The 8699-nt window shown below is 27.8% G+C and overlaps 1 non-coding gene across 1 annotated transcript; it reads right to left on the minus strand.

Moving 5' to 3' along the window:
• Nucleotides 1–248: 248 nt before the first annotated feature.
• Nucleotides 249–321, minus strand: TRNAF-GAA (transfer RNA phenylalanine (anticodon GAA)). The gene has a single exon. It is a non-coding gene; the product is annotated as a tRNA-Phe (tRNA).
• Nucleotides 322–8699: the final 8378 nt, after the last annotated feature.

Consider the following 8699-nt stretch of genomic DNA (forward strand, 5'->3'; position numbering starts at 1 on the left):
GCCAGCCACATTCCAAAGAAAATTTAAATTTAAGCCTTAAAATTCTTGCTGAATTAATTAATTCTATCAAAATAATAATAAATAATATGGTTAATGATTTGATTTTTTTTTTAGGCATGGTTTGAAAGAGGGCATCATTTACTCTAAGAAGGGCCCAGAGCCCAACCAAATGGTGAATTAAATATAATCAGCCCATGGAAGAAGCAGCGGGAAAACTTACAAGATAAATGATTATAAAAAAAACAAAATGCGGTGAGCGTGGATCGAACACGCGACCTTCAGATCTTCAGTCTGACGCTCTCCCAACTGAGCTATCCCCGCGACGAAGATTCTCTTGCGGATTAATTAATTCATTTTGTCCTTCCTTGCAGGTTCCAAGACCGCAAGGTCTTCCCTTGTATGGTCTTTATCTTTGGTCCAACGTTTTGCATGAGAAAGACCTGCATAAATCTGATAGAAATAATAGCAAATTAAAAGGATACCCTTAATTTTATGAATTGCAGTTGAAATTTTCAAATGTCAAAAAAGCCGTTCTCCCTATCTTTATTTTATCTTTTTCTTTTTGTTTACCTCTCAACCTCCTTTGTTTATTCTTGATCATGCAAATTGATCATTTCGTCTATTTTTAAAAAAAACAATTCTCACTTCTCTCTCTCTCATACAGACATACATGTCTCTATATCGTTATTGACCGTCTTTTCTATTTTTAATGAGTCTTCAATGGGAAAGTGCAATAAAGTTCCTTCTTTCTTTTCTCTTCTCTTGAAATCCATATGAGTTCCAATAAATTCACATTTTTTTAATGAGACACCAACTCTCGTCACAATGGCACCATGTTCTCTCCCTTCCATTCTCTCTCATAACAAGTCTAACCTCTTTTACCATAAGATTTCATTTGTAAAATCAAGGTCAATCACGAGGGTAGGCAATCAAGGTAGTTGCCTTGGGTCCCCCCACCAAGGCCAGTTGTGGCTTTGTTGGCATGGACCCAGGTGGCCTTGTAGGCATGGACCCATCTAAAATTAGTTTGGACCCGTTTTATGTTTAATTAATTTTAAATTAAAAAATTAAACTAATAAAAAGAAGATAATAAATTGATTTGATGTAGGTGACAAGTTGCAAGCACAATTGGAGAAATTTGAAAACCACCCCCTCTTCTCCTCGAGCTGCAACTGTTAATGCCACTTTTATATATATATGTATATATAATATATATAATAATATATGTAATAAATAAAATTTTTAGTCCAAGAAAGAAGTCTTGGGCTGAAAATTTTGAATGTTTTTATATAGTAAAATAAATTTATTTGTATTTGTTATATGTAATTTTATTTTTAAATATAAGGGTCCTATATAAAATTTTGTTTAGGACCCCTAACATCTCAAGGCCGGCCTTGTGTAGAACACTATCCATCACAATCCATTATTCACATCTCACAACAAGGTTTATCCACATTTTATGGTCACTATGCTACAACAAAATTGATTTGTTGAGACATATTTTTTAGTACATTTTTAAAAAAATATCCTCTAAAATATCATTTTAAAGCATAATCTAAAGAAGTGTCTTAATATAATAACTTTGATGAGGCATAACAATTAAGTGTCCTAATAAACAAATCTAAGTGCCCTATAAAATATCATTTTAAGACACAATTTAAAAAAACATCCCAATAAAATAATTCTAATGAGGCATGTCGATAAAATGGCCTAATAGACAAATCTAATATAACAGAATTTTTGAAATGTCCTATTAAAATAATTCTAACGAGACATTTTGAAGAAGTGTCCTAATAGACAAATTTTAAGTGTCCCAATAGAATAATTCTAATGAAACTTAAATATAATATAAAATTAATAACATATATTAATAAGATGATGTGTAGATTAGGTGGTCAAGCGTGTGCAAGAAGAATAAAAGGTTCAGGGTTCAAGCTGAGAGGATGGGTAAGTTGGAGTTAAGAGAATGTCTTGTAGGGAATGTGAAGAATAAATTTATAGTGATTTTTTAGACATTTTTAAATATCACAACAAACTTAAATTTATAGTTATTTTTGAGACATTTGTAAGTGCTTTAATATGTTTTTGGGCATGATTACATGCGATATTATTATTAATGCCCCAATAGTTAAAATGTCCCTATAAATTTTCTATTAAGACATTTTTAAATGGCTCTAAATTCAAAATTTGTTATAATGCCATTGTCGATAGTCATCATCTCATCCCTCACTCCCACACATCTCCCACTGACATAAACTCGTCTCTCTAAGAAAGTTGCCACTCTAATCATAAAGCTTATCATCATTGAGATTTCAAGAAGAATGTGAAAAGAAAGGAAGAATGAGAGTCGATTTTAGATTTGGAATCACAATCAATTTTGAGTTTGTTAGAAGCTACCTTCAATGTTTCGAAATTGAAACCCATTATGGGTTTCAACCACAAGTGTAATTTTTTTAATTTTATTTTTTTTATAATTTTAGAAAAAAAAAAAGATAGTATTTTGGGATATATATTTTTTACAAAATTAACTATCATTGGTTAATGATAAAAGATATATGTTGTGTGAAAATAAATTTGAAAGAGTTTGATGACATTTTTAAAAAACACAAAAATAATTAATACCCATTTTTGTCCTCAAATATATATATATGTTATTAACTACCATTAGTCTTCAAATATGGGAACATCATCTCTTCCCCACTTTTGTCCTCACATCCTATATTTCTCAAGATTGGAAAGATTTTTTTAAGCAATATATATATATATATATATTAATTAGATAGAAATAAACAAATTGATATTTATACAAATTAAATAAAATTACTTAAAAATATGTACTGGGCATGTGAGTTAAAATGACCTTGTCCCTCTGATTTTTTTTCTCAATCTACATCTATTTTCTTTTAATTTTTATCCAATTCACCTCAAATAAATTAATTCACTAAAGTAGCATTTGTTAAAATAAGTAAGATAAAGTTAAAATATTTTTTGAATCAAGATATGGAATTGTCAAATAAAATTGGAAAGTATTTTAAGATTTTTATCAAATTATCTGTTAAATTTTTTAAAATGCATTAGAGGATATATGCATAATTTTTTTCTTATATGTAAAGTCTAATATATGCTTATTTGGAGGGGGAGAGATAAACATATCTAAAAAATATTAAATAAAAAATTACGTGACTTCTTTTTCAAATGTTGCCAGATAAGTTTAATAAATACATTAAAAATAACAAAAGTCTGAAATATTTTTTATATTTTATTTTTTTTAATTTATATATTAATTAACAAATACTATCTAAGTAGAATATCTATTATTATTCTCAATTTATATAGTCATCGCACCTTATAAACAAGACGAAAACTTTTCAATTCATAATTAATTATAGCCATTTCTTAAGACATCTTGAAGGTAAGGATGGGATGTTTTAACCTTTCATTCTAGTTCTTCATCTTCACAATGTGCAAAACCTGATAATGACGACTATACATGTATATATATACATATATATGTATGTATGTATATCAAGATAAATATTATTATTCTCATTTATTTATTGAATTTGTGTTCGGTAGAAATAACAATGACGATGTATAAGTCGAGTGCCTTTTTTATTTCATTGATTTCCATAACTAGTGAATTAGTATAGCTGAAACAAGGGGTGGGTTATGGCTCGATGATTGGAGTATTTTGGAATGATCCCTTTCTCCATGTTCTTTGTGTTTCTTACATACCAAAGTTTAGGACCATCTAGGGTTCTTTAGAAAAACTCTTCGATGACTTCCAAATTTCGAGAAAGTTTTTAAAAGATCTAATAATGGAAAAATAAAACAAGAGGAAAGAGAGAGTATTGAGCGTGAGAATTGAAGAAAAAGACTAGAAGATACATGATGATGTTAAAATCGACTACCAATTGAGTTTGAAAGACTTCCACAAATTTCAAACTTTGTCCTGAACTAATTTAGCCTTACACTTGCACAACTAATTTAGCCTTACACTTAATCGAGATAATGTTACTCTGATATTTAAGTCAGTATAGTATTTTAGAGATAATTTATAGGCATCAAGAATAGAATATGATACAGTATCTTGCCCACCCCTTAAGATTTTTATATACATTTTAGGTTGAGTTTTGTGAAAAGGACAATAAGAATTAATTGACTCACTTATAACACAAAAGATGGGTTGATTCTCTCTAGTTCTGTGAGTTTAGAAATGGCATTGATTCGAATTATTGGATAAGCATGGAATATCCTATCCTAGGTTCATGGAGATTAAGACGCATGCTACCAAAAAAGCTTGGAATGCCTATATCTTGTGTTCTTCCTTATTTGGTTTGGATTTATATGCTTTTGAGATTGTATGGATTGCCTCACATTGAGGGCTTAAATTTGGGTAAAAACCTTTAGAAGATGGTTTATGAGATTGGTGTACTCATACCTTCTACTTGAATTATATTTTGCGAAGAATATCTTTGTCTGAATTGGGAGAATACTTTAGTTGTTATCTTCTACTTGGATAGATTATCTCTAGGTAACATTGTCTATCTAAGATCTAAATTCCTTGGTGTAGCTGTATATTAGGGATAACCTTTATATTGATCAATATTTTGACTTTCAAGGTGACTCTAGTTGTAACACCTCAAATTATTTTTAAAATATTTAGATGCTTGAAGTTAAATCAATTCAAATTCAATCTAGAGAATAATTTATTTAGTTCATGTGTCAAACCGCCAAGCACCACTTGGGGCGTGAGGTCTTTTTCCATGAAAGGGACCCATAGCCCAACTTGGTGCGGCAAGCAATTGCCAGTTGCACGCTACATCAAAGGGTTGCTACCTTAGGCAACCTTTTTGCACCAAAAAGGGATGGTTTGGAAGTCATCTCCATTGATCCCCATTAACTCCTTTCCTCTTTCTCTTTTCTCTCATATCAAATATGTATACATTTCACAAAAGAGAATAAAAATAAAAATAAATAAAAAATCTCCTAAGGTAGTTGATTTTTTTATGAAAAAAATTAGAGATGCTATAAAATGGGAGATGAGGGGATGATCTCCCATTTGAGGGAGTTAAAGCAAGTGTAAGAGATAAGAGTAGATAAGAGTAAAATATAGAAGGAAGGAAAGAAGAAAAAAACTAGTGAAGGAAAAAAAGAATCTTCCATCAAGATGACAAAAGAGGTTAAGAAAGTGAGCAAAATCTATTTCAAAAATATCCCAAAGGTCAATTTCTCACACTTACAAACTCTTATTTCGTGGCATTTTCATGTTACGTGACAAATTAATCTTGAAAATATATTATGTTTAGCCTTATTATTTGCATCCATAATTATATATAGCCATGCTATTTATGCTCTATGCTACATTTAGACTCGATGTGGTAATGGACATTCCAAGAGGTGCTTAGGGTAATGGAGTAATATCTTGTATTTTTTTTCATGTACATATTTTATATAAATATTTTATTTGTGGGGGTTTCTTATTTGGAATGTTCATCCATTAGAATATTCAAACGTTCTAGACAAATCAAGCGGTTCAAAGGGAAAAAGTCCTTGAAACATAGGTTTTGAAAACTTTATTAAATCGTGACATGTCATGTAAACATGTTAAATTTGTTATAAGAATTAAGCTTTTTTTAAAACACGACATTTTATTTTAGTGGAAACAAACAACTGTTATATTCATATATTGAGTGATAGTGAGTTAGAAATTTATTTTAAGGGCTTTAAAAGATTTCTAGTTGGGATGCTCGAAAATTCTATTTTTTCTTTTCTTTTAAATTTAGTATTTTAAAATAAATTAAAAATTTAGATTCCTTAATACAAATAATGAATTAAAGTAAATTCAATCCATGAAAATAAGCATACATAAAAGACCTCATTTTGATAAACTAAATCCAACACAAGAGTTTAGATAGAAAGATAAGGCCATTAAAGGTAAACATCCTAAGTGTCGCATAGGAAAATAATTTATAGTGAATTTAAAAAAAGTAAATAATGAAAATAGAAGATTGAGGTTGCGTTCTCTTTGTTGTTTTCAAGTCATTTTTAGTTTTCAATTTTCTAAAATAATGAAAACGCGTTCTCTTTACTGTTTTTAAAAATGCATTTTTGAAAACAAAAAAAAAATTGTAAAGAAAACTCAAAACAACAAAAAATTGTTTTGAGTGTTTTCATTCAAAACAAACTCTAAACTCAAAATACATCTATTTATTTATTTATTCATATTTTATTATTGTAATGGAAAAAAATATTACAAAATTCATTAACTTTAAAATGTATATATTTTTTTAATAATATATTAACATTAAATATTTATAATTTATTTAATAATCAAATTTATTGAATAAAATATCATTAAAAAAATATTTTCAGAATTTCAAAGAGAACGCGTTTTCTAATTTTCTGTTTTGAAAAATAGTTTTTCAAAATGATAAAGAGAACGCGTTTTCAATTTTCTAAAAACAGATTATCAAAACAGAAAACTGAAAATGAATTCAAAACTCAAAACTGAAAATTAAAAAGCAAAGAGAACGCAGCCTAAGTAATTGAATGTTCTGAAAATAAGATGTAATATTGTGCAAATTGACAAATATTTTTTTTTTAATAAATATTCTTGATTAATGATTTTATTTAAGAATATATATTTGATAAATATAAAAATTATATTTGAGATGAATAATTAATGTAAACCACAAAATATAACAAGAATAAATAATATAAGATACAACACAATTTATAGTGATTCAATGTTTTCATACATACCTAATCAATTCTTCCAAGATCTAACCACCATCGGGGTTCTATTAAATCAAAATCATCAAGATTTCTACACTAACTCACCTTGAAAATTAGACATATACCTAGATTACAACGGGTTCTAGATAACCACTGGATCAAAATTTTTTCCCTAATTTATCTTGGAAACTAAATTTATTTAGATTTTAATGGTTCTAGAAAACCTATACAAACCTCAATGATAATTTAAATATTTACAAATAATTTTTCCACATTTGGACACAAATAAGCAATTAAGAACAAAATATACAAGACAATAATATTTAAATAAATAAATAAATTTGTAATCTCAAATAAAGAAGTTCGGATTTATCGTAGAAGACTTAAAGAATTTTTCTTTTCTTGCCTTATTGATGTATGATTTATGCACAATTAATTCGGACAAGTGTACCCTAATCAAATATGCATATAGTTAAAAATGAAAAGAGTGTCAATCCCACGAGAACTAGTTCACAATACTAAAACAATTTTAATTAGTTTAAGTTGAACTAATTAATTAATCGGATCAATAAAAAAAATAAATGAAAAACTAGATTCTTTGTGAGAAAAATTAATTAATGAGTACACTAAGGTTTAGATTTCATTCAATCTGAGTTATACAATTATTTATTCAATTCAATTCAAAATCAAAAATACTCATACAGTATTTTATAATTATTTACATGTGATGATGGATTTCCCTCAATTAATTAATAAGCTTTTTCAAGTTATATTAATCCTTTATTACTTCAATTTTACTGTCAAATTTATGAGCAGATATCAATGAAATAAATAAGCATTAAGTTTTTTGAAAACCTCTAATCTCGAAAGGGGATCTAACTCACTAAATTTCCTCAATTCTCACACATGAACTAATCATCTTTCGATCTCATAATCTAGCATGTGATTTATATTACTTATGAATCTAATTTATAACAATCCTTTAGTTAATCATGTATAAATCATTAAATTATTAAAATGTGACCAATCTTTTAAAACATTAAACATAACAATATAAATTTTTTACGCCAATAATAATCGGGTTTTAAATCAAACTAAACAAATAATCACATAATCCCAAAAACAAAATCCACCCAAACCCTAACTAAAATAATTTAGTTAGATATTATTAAAATAAAAAAAATTAAATAGAGAAAAAATTCCCTGCCTAGATCTAAAATAGATCTGGGTGCGGCCGTTGCTAGCGTGAATCGTTCTCGTGCGTGAGATTGGCTGGTGCGTGAGGCGTCTTCTTCCCTTGCAGCTTCCGTTTCAAGTCCAATTCGTCTTCTTTCTTGTGGCTTCCCAATTCCTTCCTCTATGCGCCGCCCAGAGCCCCCTTCAGTCTCACTGGCCTACTCCCCCCTTCAATTCTTTCTCAATAGATAATATATATATATCTATGCATGCTGTGACCTCCCTCCAGTCTCACTGGCCTTATTATAATATATATATGTGGGCATGAAGTTAGCCCTAGCCAATTCCAATTCACGTCACTGCCATGGACTTATTTAATAATATATATATATATATGTAATATTCACATGGCATTCACGCCATTTATTTAGTATAGTATATAATAGATATATATAAATATTATAATTTAATATATAATGTAATATAATATACATTTTATTTTTAATAAATATTTAATTAATTATAATATCATATCTCATATATAGATAAAATACTATAATATATATTTAATTATTAATAAATAAATATTTTTTAATTATATTATAATATTAATTTAATATAATATTAAATTTACTAATTACTTTATAATATTTTATTTTTTTCTTTCTTTTTACGCTCAAATCTTCGAAATGATATTCTTTGTGGGTTCCTACAAAAAAAGATTAAAATACTATAAAATTCATATAAATATACATTATGCAGGAAAAATAACATAAGGTTAAGAC

This window comes from Diospyros lotus, chromosome 2 (genome assembly GCF_014633365.1).
Source record: "Diospyros lotus cultivar Yz01 chromosome 2, ASM1463336v1, whole genome shotgun sequence".
Lineage (NCBI taxonomy): Eukaryota > Viridiplantae > Streptophyta > Magnoliopsida > Ericales > Ebenaceae > Diospyros > Diospyros lotus.